This window comes from Olea europaea, chromosome 13 (genome assembly GCF_002742605.1).
Source record: "Olea europaea var. sylvestris chromosome 13, O_europaea_v1, whole genome shotgun sequence".
NCBI classification, from domain to species: Eukaryota; Viridiplantae; Streptophyta; class Magnoliopsida; order Lamiales; family Oleaceae; genus Olea; species Olea europaea.
The window spans coordinates 17,292,824-17,310,161 of NC_036249.1; the positions used below are offsets into that span (position 1 = coordinate 17,292,824).

Below are 17,338 nucleotides of genomic sequence, written 5' to 3' on the forward strand. Positions count from 1 at the left end.
CAGCGACTATGAGCTTTAAAAGCAGAATGTGAACTTGATATAACTGTTTTGGGTGATTTACCTGTTGCATTATTTTTCTTACCACAATTTGATGTGGGTGATTTACCTACGAGACTATTTCTTCCACCGGTTACCAATGGACATCAATTAAGGGAATCAAGTCAACCAGACTGCTTACAAGTACAACAAGAGGAGACGATTCTTCATGAAAATGTCATTGTTTCTTTGCCAAACGTTTTGAATACAGACGTTGAACTCGGAAAAACTTCAATCAAAGAAGAGGAGCATGAAAAGATTGAGAAATAAATCATAACGGGTGAAAAGAACTTGAAGCATTGAAAGAAGAGAAAATTAGCATGCATCCCCTCAACATTATCATTTGCTCAAAAATTGATTTTGTGATTAAAACTTAAAAGGATATTGAAGTTTACGTTGTTGAGTTCGAAACGGGTGATGAGGAAAAGTCATACTGCTTGGAGAAGGGTAAAGTTAAAATTTGGAGGAAAGTTGCAATATGGAACAAAGTCATATTAAGCAAGTTAAGCAGGACCACCAAAGCCATATTCAAAGTGCCATGACACACTTGGGCCAAAAGTCGAGCTCTAGACTATAAATCGAGCGTTTAATGGAAGGTAACTCATTCCTCTATCCCTTTTCACTTATTTTGATTACATATTGCATTACAAGTAGAATTTTAGGGATTACATTAGTATTTATGGCCATAATTAGGAACGCGTGCATGTAGATGATTTTAAATACATTTTAGGTAGTATTTTAAGACTTGCATTAATAACCTAGGCATTTTTATCTATCGAGTTCAATTTACTTAGGCTCATCATTAACATCCTAGCATCATGTTGAGCTTATATTGATGTGATATGCATTCTTAAAGTTGCACTTAGATTTTAATCTCCAAAAGAATTAGAAAAAACTTATCTTCTCTTAGTTATAGGATTTTTGCAGGGATGTATGCTCTGTTAGATAGTTTTTCTTAAAGTTATAAGATTAGAATTCTTCATAGTGTGAATTCAAAGCACATATTTTAATCTTTAATTTTTATTATTGATATTTTTTTTAAATTCTCAAAACAGCAAAAAAAAAAAAAAGCATAGCAACAAGGAAAGATGATTGTTGTCATGATGTCTACCAGTTGGGCCAACTTGATCCTTCTACCTATCCGCAGCTACTCGGGGAGTTTTTGATCCTTACTAATTTATTTTGATTATTTTTGCTTGTATATTAAGGACAATGTGATGTATAAGTTTGGGAGGTGGCATAGTTTTCTCGATACCATTGATATTCATCACTATTTTGTGTCTAATTATAATTTATTGCCTTCTGTGTGATTGTCGTGTGAAAAAAATTGCATATTCTATATATTTTGTTTATAATTTTTTTTGCTTGTATGGGCTTGGTAGCCTTGCCAGCTATGATGTGAATATTGGAATAGGTATGCATAGGAATGGCAATCGGGCTCGTCAACTCGTGTCACCAGTGGCTCGGCCCGAAAAAAGCCCGAACCAGCTCAACTCGAAGCTTGGAGGCACCGAGCCAAGGCTTGAGCCGAGCCCCATTTCTGGGAGTTGGCTCGAGCCGGGCCGGCCAATGTGGCTCGACCAGCCCGTTTAAAAAAAAGATATAGAAAGGAAAAATTTGCTGCCTGTTGGCAACTAGGCAGCCGACCCGTTTAAAAAAAGATATAGAAAGGAAAAATCTGCTGCCTGTTGGCAGCTAAACTGCTGCCAAATAGGCAATAGGTTTGCTGCCCAACTGGCAGCAATTTTAGCTTGTTTGGTAGCCAATTTCAGCTGCCTAGAAAAAAGAAAATAAAAAAATCCAAAGAACTGACCCACTCAGCTCGGCTAGGTAAAGCCCGAGCCGAAAGCTCGGGTGGAGCCTTAATTTTTTAATCGAGCTTTTGCTCAGCTTGGGCCAAAAAAGCTCGCCTTAAAAAGCCCCAGTCGAGCCCGAGACGAAAGTTTCGGCTCGCGAGTCGGCTCGTCGACATCCCTAGGTATGCATAAGAACAGTGGATATGGTGTAGAATTTGAGTAACTTGTGTTTATTGATGTGATACTTGACATTCTTTGCGCATGCACTCATGCTCTACATGTCAGATTATTGATTGGGATCGTGAACAAAGTAGGAGAAAATCGTAAAACCTCAACTGTATTAACCCATAAATCATTTTTAGAGTAGCTTAGAGACGTTTGAACAATTACAGGAGAACTTTAAGATAAATGGGGGTTCCGTCCATGAATTTGACCGTGTGGATTGCATAGACCAGTGAGATAAAGATTGGTTGAAAGTCTTAAGTTGGGGGTTGGTATTGGAAACTGAATGTCTAGAAAAACAAGAAAGGACATAAAACTAATTGATGTGAAAATAACACTTCTCTCAAAACCTTTATGACTCGAGCTAGTAAGCATGTAAGGGTATTTTGAAACTTGGTGCTTTAAAGCCAATTGGTTTGGGAATCACCGATCTAAAGCTCGCTACAAGAGTAATATATAAAGCAAAAATGGAAGAAGTTAATAAAAAGTCATCTGATCGAGCCTTTATAACTCGAGTGAATAAGTTTACAAGGGTTTAAAATCTAGTGCCCTAAAACCAACTAGTTTAGGAGTTATCAGCCTAAAACTCGCTACAGGGGTTATGTAGAAAGCAAATGAGAGATGACAATTTAAAAAAAAGGAGAAATCTATAAATAAGTAAATAAAAGACACAATAACATGAAGGAAGCCCTTGTACATTTGGTTGATAAAACTATACCTTTGATACGAGGCTAGTAGATTTGTTCAATCTAAATGTTGAAGCAATCAAATTAGGAGAGCCTCTACTTGTTGACATGTGATCTTGTAATAGTGAAACCTACCCATGGAAAGAAAGGGAAAGGATTGCAGTTATTTAAACTCCTAACTTCAGAACACACCCTACGATGATTGAGGGAAAGGAATAAGTTTGGGGGTGTGCATTTCTCGAGCGGGGAAAGGATATATTTGACTACCATGGGTCGGGGATAAACCAATCATAAGTTTTATATGTTGACATGAGTTCACACACACATGTTGAGTTTTGCATCTGACAGGTAAGGGTTGATTTTAATCTTGCACTATTGAAACTATTTATTATGATGATTATTGAATTCCAATCCTGAGACACAGCAAGTTGTCAAGCCATGTTTTGCGTATAGTTAAGTCACTATCTTGTTTGAGGACAAACAATAGTTCAAGTTTGGAGGTTTGATAAGTACATTTTTATACACTATTTTGGTCTACAAAACATGACTAATTGTTGATCAAAGCATTTGGATTATGGCTTAATTCTATATAATTTCGTTTTATAGGAATATATTGATGGATATGGCAGAATTCAAGAGAGAAGAGAAGAAAAATGAACAAGATGGAAGAAAACGAAAGTTCGAGGACCAAAGTGCAAACAGCCAAAAGATGAACCGAAAGTAGAAACGACGATGTGAAAGAATCGAGAACTAAATTTGGGGATCAAAATGCAACATTTGGGAGCTTTTATAACTGGACGATTGCCTAGTTATTTAGAGTGGGAGACTACCCAACATCAAGGAACAATTACTGAGATAAAAACTTTAGCCTGGGCAACTGCCCAAGTTTTACCTGGGTAATCACGGTGAAAAAATTATGATTTCCTATACTGACTGAAATTTTTATGGGAACAAATGTTAGAAAGTATTTTAAAACCCTGGGGCCGTCCCTAAAGGGAGGAGAAGAAAATATCACATCTTGGAGGTGATTTTGCACCACAATAATGAAGAGAAACGTGAAGGTCAACAGGATTACACGCCAATTCTTACACCGATGATGCCCTGTCTTAAAATTTTTGTGTATTTTGTTAGTTTCTCCATGCTAGGCTAGATTTTTATGTACTAGGAGATCGATGAACTTTTTAATGTAAATTTTTTATTTCTTATTTTACAATATTGACATCGAAACACATTATGGAATTTTTGTATGGTTTATATACAATTAATTTCTTTCATGATTATGTGCACGTAATTGTATGAGTGTAGTGAGGTTTATTTCATGCATTCGAAAGAAGGGGAATAAGTTTGACAGGGTATATATAACCGTATAGGGGATAAAGATAAACCTCTATGCCTTGCATGAATCTTTAAGCATTCACAAAATCACATGGATTCTTGTAAATTTACATTCGTCATAGAGATATAGGCTAGTGGTATATGAGAGTATGTTCAACATTACTCGAGAGAGATTGTTGGATAGACTTAGGAACATTGATTCTTCAACATTTCAATGTGTTTTCAAATTGTGGAACTAGGGTTAAAAGTGAGCATTGCTTGGGGATTTGTGGTCTTAGTCCGCTTTATATTCATTGATTACATAAATTTGCGTTCAAACATCCATTTTGCATTTTAGTTCATTCGATTCATATATATTTGCATATTTAGTTTAAGTTAGGATTAATTTAAGTTACAACAAATCAGCTTTGACAAATCAATTTCAGTTAAGGTCGAGTTAGGTAAAATTAAACTACTCAATCTCTGTGAGACGACATTCGGACTCAATTTTCCACTTTATTACTTATTACAAAGTGTGCACTTGCGGATTTAAATCGAAATATATTTTTCGTGATCACATAGATTATCTCCTCGGAGTTGGAAATTGGAGTAGACGCTAAAAGACAACTGGCTATCTAATGTTTTGCCTCGTATGCCTCAAATCGAAGTATGGTTGCGCACCATGTGAACTGTCTAAGTAAGGTTATCAATATTCTTTGTCGAAGTATCCATTTGAAGATAACATTGAATGACATCAATATTATGAACTCTTACTACTTTCCTCGATGTCTCCCTATACGATGTCCGCATAGCACTAATCTCTATCATGCTCTTCGAAATATCGTAGTTTGACTCAACACCTAGAGGGGGTTGGGGGGGTGAATAGATATTTTATGCGGAATTTAAATTTACCAATATTTAATGCAACAAGTCATGGTAAATATTTAATCCAAATGAATTCACATGCAAACCTATACCTACTTAATTAGTTTAGCTAGGTATAATTTGTAGAAAATAAATAACATCAATGAATTGATGATGGAGAAAAATACCTTGCGGGATTAAAATACTCCAAGGACAATCCAATAAAATCACTACAAATGATAAAACTTACAGTATGGTCTAGACTTGATTAACTCTTACTATTCTCTAACCTCCACTTTGCAATTACCAAGGAACTCCTTGATTCCATGCTCCAGCACTAGCTCCAAAACTCTAGAATTGTTTATTTCATGTGGATGACCAAGAACGAACTCGTTCTCCTCCAACCTGAACTCTTATCACCTTCCTTAATCTTCGAACTCTGACAAATAATATAGAAGTAGGTGTTTTGGTATTTGGATAATATAGATTTGATGTTTTTCAATTGATGAGTGAAAGTAGTTTACCTTAAAAATAACTAAAATATATAAATAAACTTACTAACTTCTTCTCGAAACACATTTTCAGTGCTTCAAAAGCATGAAAATAATGCGAAATGGGAAAATTAGGTGGAAGGAAAGAGCTTGCAAGGCGATCCATCTTATGATTGAAAGATGATAAACTATTAAAGTGAAAATTAAAGCATTATAATAAGATTGAACAATCTGGATTTAAAATATAAATGAAAATGAATTTCGAAAAAAAATAAATAAATAAAAGGAAAAACAAGCCGTTGGCTCTCTGCCAAAGATACTTCTTCAAACAAAGATGGGATAGCTCTCTTCGACTATATGCACTTCTATAAGGTCCGTCCAGATTACCATCTCATTAAATACGTAGATAAAAAATATTATTTGACCGATCATAAACAGTTTACAAATATAATCTAAACACAGGCCAAGAATGACTCACTTTGCGACTTGTTGCATGCATAACGTTGGAAAGTTGTTCTCCACAAACTCGGTGGATGACACAAAGATCTTCGCAAAATCAATAATAGAATGATGATCATGGTGGTTTGAAAGGAAAGATAAAAGGTCATAGCCGAAATCCGAATAAAGGGTAAAACAATATGATGATATCGCAGAGACATAAAGAAAATGGCATCAACAGAAAAAACAAACCATTTCCAGCAATGATTTTTCTTTCCTAAGATCAATAAATTAACAAAAAAAATTTCTTTGGTACGTTACCTATATACACAATCAATGACAGAAAAGAAAAAAGTTCAAATGGAAGCCACTCATAAAAGGCCATTCATTGCAAAACAGTGACTAAAAGAAAGAGAAAAGAGAGGGGGGGGGGGGGGGGGGGGGGGGAGGGAGAGAGAGAGAGAGAGAGAATACTAGGGATTATTGCATAGTACTTTCTATGACTATCCGTGTGCCTCGGCCATAAAGCAGATCTCATTTTGTTCAACCATTTGATATTTGAATTTGAAGAATGTTACACTGTCAGAGAACTGGTGACCAATAACCTTGCAGAACACTGACAGTAAGAGGAGGACCCACTTCTTTTTGGAAATATTATATTTATGTAGGTCCCATGATAATGTGAGTATTTGTTGTGTCAAAAATTTTGTAGCAGTGTAGTTTTTTTCTTTGAATTTTGTTTAAACTATGTATCAACATGTTTGTCACGGGGCCATTAAACTTAATAATTTAATGTGGTACTTAGGGGCAAAGCTAGGAGAGGACAAATTATTTTTCTGCACTCATCTATTAGGGCTCAGAACTACTTTAACTACAAGCGAGATCTACGGCCTCATTATCTAATAATGAATGAAAATATATCTTAATTTTGTTAGACAGTGAGGTGTGCTAATCACAAGCTATGCTGCTTGAAATTAATACGCTCAAATTTTTATTAAATACTAGGTGATAAGTAGATTTAGATCAGAATTTTATTAAGAAATTCAAATAATAAAAAGTGGAAAAGCAACAAAAAAGAGCTTAAGAGAAAGATAAGGTTGTACTGAATAAGTTCAGTTCCATCCAAAAGTGAACCATTGGGCCCTTGTTTTCTTGCTGGTTGTTTATATTATCTACAAATATCGGCTATTTATTGATTATTCCCCAATTTGAATTCTTTATATTTTCTTTCCCTATCAATGGCACCCACGAGATTTGCATTGGATGGAACAAACAAAAACATCAGCAAGTATGAAAAAAATTGGTCAAAATAAAATTATCTCTTATCTGAGATTCTGTTCTTGTGGTGAAGCTTGATGGGGAACTGAAAAGATCATCTAAAGCTGTTTCTTTCAAGCATCTTCGCAGAGAGATTTACCATGTGTGTTAATTTTCTCCTCTTGTTATGTATACATTACAGTATTTGACAGTATAATAAAAATCTTGTTACGGCACCAGTATTGGAGAGTAGTAATATCTTATTACAGCACTGCGTACCAAATATATTTAGCCAAATTTTCTCAATGCAAAAGAGAGAGAACTAAATTTTCACGGGAAAAGAGTCAAAGGAAGAATAATTTTTCTGGGCTAAGCTGAAAATTGAATAGGAGTTTCCACTAAAATAGAAGAAAGGATTAAGAGACATATCAAGAAAACTAGAGAAGATCCACATCAGAGACTTGGCCTTTTGGCAAACTGCAAAAAGCTAAAAATGGGCATACGAAAATGAAAATAAAAATAAAAATTAGAACTTCATGCTAAAATACGAACAAAGCAAGAAATTCAATGACCGAATCATGCTCGAGTAACTTGGAGCTAATATTATTTTGTAACAAGCGATTTCAAGACAATAATAAGACATCAAGTAAAAGAATTAAGATCAGAGAAATGGACTGCATTTCTTTCTATGAATCTAAGCAGGCCTACCCCTTTTGTGACCATTTGAATCTCCCTCAGATGAAGCATCCACAGATTTTGTGAAAGAAGTTGACAGATGACCATATAAATCAACCACTCTTCTGATATTGTTGTTGAGTTCTCTGATCAGTCCCACATTTCTGCTTAAATTGTCAGGAATCTTTGACTCATGATTCCGATTAATTTCATTGATTAGCACCCTATTCTGATCGAGTATATTCTGGACTTGAATAAAATTCTTCTGAAATGTCTGCACTGCCTTCCCATCCAACTTTGTATCACCCTCCATTTCAAGCAATCGAATCCAAACCTGTGCTGCAAATAGAGTCCAAAGTTTTACCGTTATTCACTCTCAATACAAGTATTATGTCCACTTACAAAACCAACACTCAGGAAAAAACGAAAGATATAAAAGAACGAGATGATGGTTATAAGACAAAGGAACATAACAAGAGGAACAGCCCTGATCTCATGTCCTCAGTGGACATGATAAAAAATTTTCACTACTGATATGGTAAGAAAATCTTAGAATCTGTTTGATTGCAAAAATAAAATTTGGTTAGAAAGAAAATAAATTTCAGAAAATTAATTGTCTAGAACTTGTTTTACTGGGAATTGTCAATTAAATGTGTTTGATAGGTATAATTTTTCACCTAGAAAATGTTAAAATTTTGAATTTTTTGGTGTTCGTTTGACTTTGTTTTCCATGAAAAATTGTCAATTAAAGGAACATAATTTATTACAATTGTGGATATAATTTGTTTAAATTGTGGAAAAAAAAAAAGAAGGCTTGAAAACTCAATTCCCACCAAATCAAGCAGTGCCTTAGATCAATTTTAACAAGAAAAAAAGGATCTTATATATCGGATTCAATATCATGTTGGCTTTTAAGAAATATCGGAGAAAATCATAAGTAATGTCCTCTTACCACATCAACAATATGAAGCTTTTATCCGACTCATCAAGGGTAGAAGACCAATTTCAAGGTCCTCGTTTGGCTCCCATTTTGTAAAATTGAAAATGGGTGGAATAGTATTTTTTTGAAAAATGAGTGGTTGAAAAAGAAGGAAAAATTTTCGATTTACCTGTAATATTATTTTATGAAAGATTGAGTGATTGAAAATAGGAGAAAAAAAATTTAATGTAATGTAATAGAAATTAATGGGTGCCAAACGGGTCAAATAAAAACAATCTTTTGTATGGGATTCAATATCATACTGACTTGTAAGGAATATCATCATTATATCTTCCCCTTTGTACTTACTAATGTATTAACAAAAGTACAGACAAAACATGATAAGGTTTATGAACTGTTTAAAGACAAATTGTGCACAAGAGACAAGTTCTGAGCTTGATATCATGACCTTTTCACAGTGGGAACTTCTTTTCACACAAGGGGATCAAGTGAAAAAAATGTACCTCTTTCTATTTAAAAGTTTGATTACATTATTATTATAGCCTCAATTATTACGGGGGTATTGATGAAGTCTAAGAAAGAAGAACCAATTTCCATAAAAATAAAAAAATAAAAAGAAAAGTTACCTTTTCACAATGTACTCAGAAGAACCCAGAATTCAAACGAAGAATCTCAAGACCTGTCAACAAAAACCAGTCAATGATGCAGTGCAGACATCGCCATAACTCTTATAAGGGTATTATCACTCAAAAAGCAAAAAATATTCTAAAAATAATTAGTAAAAAATTCAAGTGGAATTATTGGAATAATTCCCTCAGCATCCAAGAAGCAAAATTTGTTTTAACTATTTGTGGCAATACATGGGTCTCTGCATCAAATGCTGAAACAGCAGAAAGTGAGCTGGGAATTCAGAGTTGGCACCGTACACAGAAAGATTGCAATTGCGGTGAAGGTTAAAATAGAATTCCTAAAGTGGAAAATAAAAAGAAAAGAACAAAAATAAACTCACAAGTCAGATATCTCAAATGAAAAAAATAAAAATAAAAATAAATTCAACTGTCTTTCCATAAAAAATCCAGTACACAAAGGCTAAAACCCCTTGGACAACCCCTACACAACCCCCCCCCCCCACAACCCCCTGGACATCCAGGGTGTTGTCACCCAAGAATACTCGTACACAGAACATAAGTAAATGTGAAGTTCAAAGGATCAATACCGGAGATGTTGACAGATTCAAGAGAGCTGATAAAAACATTTTACAGGGAAAAAAATAAAGAATACGAACACTCTTCATGTATGTGTGTATGTATATGCGGACAGTATATTTTGTTTGACGTACCTTGGGATGCTGGGAACATTATGGTATGTGTTAGAGAGAGGACGGATATTGAAACAGTTGGAAAGATCGGCGACTGAATGGAATCTTGCGAGAGAGAGAGAGAGAGAGTTTACAGTCACGTTCCAACCCACACATTTAACTATGTATTATATATATTTTCCCTGTTTCTCCTGTCCACTCTCTTGTTCTTCCCTTTGATGCATCAAAGTAAGGGTTTGTTTGACAAGAAAAAAGGGGAAAAAAAATGCTTTCTATAAGATGTTATTTATGTGAATCAATAACCATACGTCTTGCAGCTTATAATTTATATATTTTGATTTGGAAGCTATGGGACTCCTAATTATGTAAATTTTAATTCACACAATTTCTTGATCTTCCAAATTATAGAAAAGTTAGACAAATATGCTCTAAATGGTATAAAAATATAATATATAGAAAGTAAATGTTGTTATGATTGATTGATGTAGATAGTGATCTTAGATTTTTCATTCAAAAAAATGCTATTACACTATAAAGAGTATAACATGAATTAAGTGCTTGTTTGTCATTTTTAAAAATTTTAAATTGTTTGCTACAGCATCATTTGCTATCACATATTAACACAATAAAATATTTTACATACAAATCAATAAAGTTTCTTTACTTTTAACTACACATTCTCCAAAAAATACTATTCAAATCTCTTTAATTTTTCAAATAATGGGTGACAAACAAGGGCTAAACTAGATAAAAATATAATGAAAATGAAAAAGAAAATAATAACATTACCTACCCTACTTCAACATAAGACCTTCTAGCTAACACTATTTATTACAGTTTTACAGTAAATTCCTTATTTGGTCTAATTTGGTGTGACAAATGCAACTTAAGTGTATGTGCAAAATCATTTAATTGGGAGATTTCCCTACAGATTTGGGTATTAGAAAATCTTTTTTTATTTTTAAATCTTAATATGGTCTAGTTCTGTGTCTTAAATAACAAAAGAAAAAATTTAGTTTTCAATCCACTGATTGTTAAATTTTGCAGTTGGATTAATGGAAATTTTGAGCTGGAAGCATTTAAAGGGTGTTTGATACAAATCACAAAATTTTAAATGGGGACGAAGGTACTGTTAGAGATAATGCAAGGAGATCGAGCAACAAATTTCTCTTGAATAAATTATAAAATTAATGTAATAACTTCTAATATTTGAAAATTTGATTAATCACCAAATACAAAATTTAAGACGAGTTTATTATTTAAATCCATCCTAGATTCAAACTACCATCTAAATGCATACAACAAATTCAAATCGACAACTCAAATTCATAATCATCTACAAATAATTTAAACCAAGCAATCAATTTCTTTCCCATATAAGAAATTCAACATCCCATAATGAAATATTGGAAATCATAACTTAAATCTCATACATTAGTGGAAAAACTAATGGTAGAAAACAAAATCATTAAAAGAATGTATTTGAAGTCATACAAATGAATTAAAAACATGCTAAAATCAAATGGATAAAAGGGGATCGCCAAATATATAATTTGTAACAAAAAATGATTATGGCAATAAATAGAATGAAAGAATGAAGAAATGAAAATTGAAAAGGGAACCTTACGAGTGAGAGGAACGAAAAGAAATTTGTCCAGAGAATAAATCATTGCGTTGATAAAAATGCAAATGGTGGTAATAAAACTTCGATGAAATGCTGAGATTTAGAAAATCATATTTACTTTTTAATATCTTCCTTCAGATTCTAAAATTGGTTGGTCTGTGGCACAGACGCAACAATTAATAAAAGGATTTTAAGATATGCGTGACAACAATTTTCAATAATAAATCTAACTCATATTGATAATAATAAATCAAACTTATATGGGAAATTATGATTTAATGTTCCTAAATAAACCATTATTTAATCTTTTTATAAAGGGGAAAATAGCATTAAATATACCCAATCTTTCGCATTAGAATCCACTACACCAAAAATCACCTTTTGCAACGATCAAAAAACGTTGTCAAAGACCTATCGCAACGTTCAGATGTCTATTGTGGGTTCATATGTTGCCGTAGAGTGAAGAGTTTTGGCAACGTTCATTGAACGTTGCAAATCAGGGTTCTGAGCGTTGCGAATGAGTTTTGGCAACATTCACTAAAAGTTGCGAATGAGGGTTTTGTTAACGTTTAGTGAACGTTGTGATAGAGGGTTTTGGCAATGCTCAATGAATGTTGCGAAAGAGGGTTTTGGCAATGCTCAATGAACATTACCTTTTTCTATCTTTAAAAAAAAAATACTCATACATTGTTATATATTTATATATTACTTTACATATATAAAAATCATTGCAGATTAATTGTTAAATTTATTTATGCAATAAAAATGAGTAATAAATTCGTCATCACAAATCCTTCTTACACACTTGAAAAAACAAAATTACTTGTATCAAAGAAAACAAGTTAGCATATAAATACAAAAACTACACTATGTAATTCTTCAAAACTCTCTTCAGCAATTACCTTTTCTCCATCAGCACCCACAGTTTTGTTCTTATCGAGATGAAACAACATTGCCATCTTCTTGTACCGTTTCTTCAACTTAGACTTGTCTAGGGATGGATCCATTCCAAGAATTGAATAGAAATCAAATTCTCCATTTTTGCCTCTGAAGCAATGTAAACTCCAAAAGTTGCCACCATTTGAGAAACGCCCTCCATCTGAGTTTTTAAAGCTTAATTCCTTGCACTGACAAAATTTCTCTCTTCAAACTTTTTCTCAGCATTTGCTTTAAACCTGAGCGCTTCCTCTAAGTTTGATTCCATCTCAAATATTTGAAATCAAACCCAAATTCTTGAATGCAAACTACAAACAGCATACAGTGGGTAATATTTCGAGTCCAATACTCAAAATAGCCATGGTAACATAGTCTGCTCTTTTTCAAATAAAAAAAAATTATTCATCTTTCCTGAACTATACGCAATCTACCATTAATACTGTCATTACACAACTAATTCAATTTCACAACCTAAGTGATTATATCCTCATCAAATCAATTGATTTTCAATTTATATAGCAAGTGGATTGATATATAAAACAACAATCTTTAACTTCATCCTAATAAAATGCAGATCAATTTCAAGCTCAACCACACACCAGATACTAAAAGCCCAATTTAAAAATCATCATAAGAGCTTCTTTTATACAGTCCAGAACATATCAGGCAAGAAATCATACTTAGAAATTTATTTTCTCAAGGAACACTCACCTCTACAAGATAGTCAAACAATTTCAAGTTTGCAAAGATTTGAGCCAACACAAACTCAAATCATTAGAAGTTATGAAGGAAAGTCATTATCTTGTTTTTCTGCTAAAAAGTGAACACTTTTGTAACTTGCTCAGATTTGAATCACACTAAGTAAAACTCTGAACCCAGACCACCAAAATATTTTATGATCCTTCAATTTTCTTCAGATCCACTAAGAATAAAGGGATCTCGATGGAATTGAATAAACTTGGTTTACAAGAAAATAATTATATATACAGTGACTGTATATTTCTATATGTACACATCATAGTACGCAGCCCTTAAACACCATCCAAAGTGATTTTTTCAACTGCAGCTTCACCACAAAGTTTTAAATCCTTCCTCCACTGGCAAAACCGAATAAGGAATAAGATGCAATACAGAGGAACCTATAAACACACAATAAGAGAACAGGAACCTTCAGAAATAATTATAACCACCTGCAGTTAAGAGTAACTTCTACTTCATTGACTTTCATCACTGTCACCAAATATAAGCACCAAACATAAGCAGAAAGAATCAGTATTGATAATGTACAACAAAGATAAAAAATTACTTGCATATTATTGTCCCCAATAGAAATAAATCTTGAAAACTATAAATTTAACGGAAAACCGACGGCAAAACTACTAAAATGGATAAATCCAAACCCTTCAAGCTCGAGCAATCAAACAAGTTATATAAATTCATTTTGCTCAAGGCTGACGTTCAAATATGTTAAACTGCTTAAACTCATCTTAAACTGCCTTCCAAAGATGTTGTACAGGTCCATCTTATTTGTACTAAATAAATAAAAAGAAATGAGAAATGAAAGGGCTTTTTGGCTTCACCTTCTTCTACTGACCGAATGAACTTCTTCTTCCGCCGACTGCCGAATCAACTTCACCAGTTCAGAGAGTTCACGGTTCAGTGCTAAGTGGTCTACGCCTTCTTCTTCCAAAAAGATTTCCCTGCTGCCTGTTGTGCTCTCGTTTCGGCTGCGTCGTTGATGGTGTCGATGGAAGGAAGGCGACTCCGCGTCAAGGGCTCAAAGAGACGGAGAGAGAGAGGGATTATGGTGGCGAGAGTGAGAGAATGGTCGTGCTTGCTGTCTCGCAGATAGCAGATGAGAGAGGGAGAGTGAGAAAGAGGGGGAAGAAATTAGGGTTGTCCACGTTTTTGGAGCTGAAATTGAGTTTTTTTCCAAAGTATCGGGGTCGGGTCGTGTGGTTTGGGTTTTGTAAGTTTTAATTAATAACAACGTTCAAAGAATGTTGCCAAAGATAATTAACCGCAACATTCACATGAACGTTGCTAAAACATATAATTGCAACGTGCAATGCAAGTTGTTGAACTAATTAACTGCAACGTTCGCATGAACGTTGCCAAAACATATATAGCAACGTTCATTGCTCATTGCAAAAAGTAGATGAAGTCAACATTCTTTGAACGTTGCTAAAAACATCTACAACAACGGTCAATGCACGTTGCAAAAAAAAAAAAAAAACTGTCTATGAACGTTGCAAAGGGATGTTTTAGCAACATTCATTCAATCAACGTTGTTAAATCTTAATTTACTAACCCAATGGCAACATACATTTGCTGAATGTTGCAATAGACTTCTTTTAGCAACATGCAATTAAAAAATGTTACCGTTTACATGTTGCAAAAAGCCTTTTTTCTTGTAATGATCATTTAGTCCCCAATCTATCAACCCAATATTTGAGTTTTATAATTTGCAGCCGAAGTCCTTTTTGTTGAAAACCATCTAATAAAATGTCAAAATAGCACGTCTATGTTTCATTGCCTACACAGGCTAGTTCCAATATGAAATGGCTCAATGTTGATGGCCTCCTAATTTTAGACCAAAATAGGCACTGCACAATTTGTGTTGGCGGATATATGGTGCTAATTGGCATTAGATCACTTGATGTGGGTGCTGTGTTTTTGGCAATGAACCATTTCAAAGTACATGTGTTCTTCATGTTCCAATTTAACATTTTATTGAATAATAATATCTAGCAACAATGGCATTTAAACACCAACCTAATTGGCTACAATTGATAGGTTCAATTGAAGCAACACATATGACGATATATTTAAGTGGATCTATCACTTAATACCATGCAATTGTCATCTGGAATGGTGCTTAATATGATCAGTGGTGCTAAATAACATTACTCTATTTTATTAGATGCTTTTTGTCCAAAATGACTTTGATTGCAAATGAAAAAAATAAAATAAAAAATAAAATGTAGGATTGATAGACTAGGGACAAAATTCTCTCCATGGGAAAGGTTGGGATATTCACAGCTATTTTCTCTCTATAAAAATTATTAATTGATAGCTTATTCATGAACCTTCATTAGAAAATTTCAAGATGAGTTAAATTTATTATCGTTAACTATCTACATGATGTTACATCGTCTCATTTTAAATTAGCATACAAAATAATATATATATATATATATATATATCATGTTCCAATTTGACATTTTATTGAATAATAATATCTAGCAACAATGGTGTTTAAACACCAACCTAATTGGCTACAATTGATAGGTTCAATTGAAGCAACACATGTGACGATATATTTAAGTGGATCTATCACTTAATACCATGCAATTGTCATCCATAATGGTGCTTAATATGATTAATGGTGATAAATAACATTACTCTATTTTATTAGATGGTTTTTGTCCGAAATGACTTTGACTGCAAATGGAAAAAACTAAAATGTAGGATTGATAGACTAGGGACAAAATTCTCTTCGTGGGAAAGGTTGGGATATTCACCGCTATTTTCTCCTCTATAAAAAGTATTAATTGATAGCTTATTCATGAACCTTCATTAGAAAATTTCAAGATGAGTTAAATTTATTATCGTTAACTATCTACATGATGTTACATCATCTCATTTTAAATTAGCTAAAAAATAGTACTTTTTTTTTTTTTTGGTATGTGGTCGCCAAGATATCTCTCGAAATTCTTTTATTTATTATTCCCTCTTTGTCATTTTTATCTAACTTTTAGACATTTACAACTTTCTTTTGTATCTCCGATATAATCACCTTTAACATCAGATGGAAGAGGTTGGATAAGTAAATCTAGTCTTCTACATCCCGACATCTCATTAAACTTTTCATTACTACAATTTTCAATATAATTTACTCATATTTCTATCAAAAGCAACTATTACTTACCTAGTGAACTTCTTTTCGTTTCCCTCGTTCGTAAGTTTCCCTTTTCATTTGTTTATTCTTTTTGTTTTTCTATTTACTTTGTAATAAGCATCTTTTGTTGAAAATTTTGGCAAATTTTATCCATCTGATTTAATTTTTTTTTAAATTCATTTGTAGATTGAAACATATTCTTTAATGATTTTCTTTTTTAACATTAGTTTTTTCAATATTAGCTCTCGTTTGATTTCCTTTAAAATTTTAATACATTTTCTTTCTGAAATAAATTACTTGTACATAACGCGAGGTCCACCCCTGAATGGATAGTCGGCTCGGCCCTTAACCTAACGAGCTCGGCTCGCGCTCGTAGCCAGCCAAGCTCGTGGCTTGGCTCGTTGATTTTGGGCGAGCTCGGCTCGGCCCACGAACTCGTGGCTCGTCCGAGCTCGTGGGCAGAGCCGAGCTTTGGTTCGCGAGCTCGTCATCTTTTCCCTTTTTTTTTAAATAGAGAAAACTACAAATAATGCAATGGAAACACTTTTTAAAAAAATAAAAAAATTTTAAAAAAATACAAATAATTTAATGAAGATACTTTTTTCTTTTTTTTATTTATATCATATTGTAATATTTTTTTATAAAGTATAAAATATTTATATAATGAAGATGAATTTTTTTTTTGAAATACATTTACAAAAAAATATATTTTTTATTTCTTTTTAAAGTACATAAAATGTAAACCCTCCTCCTTTATTCGAGTTTGGGATCAGCTACATCAATTTTAAGTAGGTAGAGTTAAAAATTGTACACGAACAACTTGTTGTAATGTGTACAATT

At 33.2% G+C, this 17,338-nt stretch overlaps 1 long non-coding RNA gene across 1 annotated transcript; it reads right to left on the minus strand.

Annotated features, from left to right (window-relative positions):
• Positions 1–7,634: 7,634 nt before the first annotated feature.
• On the minus strand, positions 7,635–10,163 carry LOC111408238. The gene is made up of 3 exons (XR_002705308.1): positions 10,059–10,163; positions 9,346–9,398; positions 7,635–8,118 (listed from the first exon to the last, which is right to left on the minus strand). It is a non-coding gene; the product is annotated as an uncharacterized LOC111408238 (long non-coding RNA).
• Positions 10,164–17,338: the final 7,175 nt, after the last annotated feature.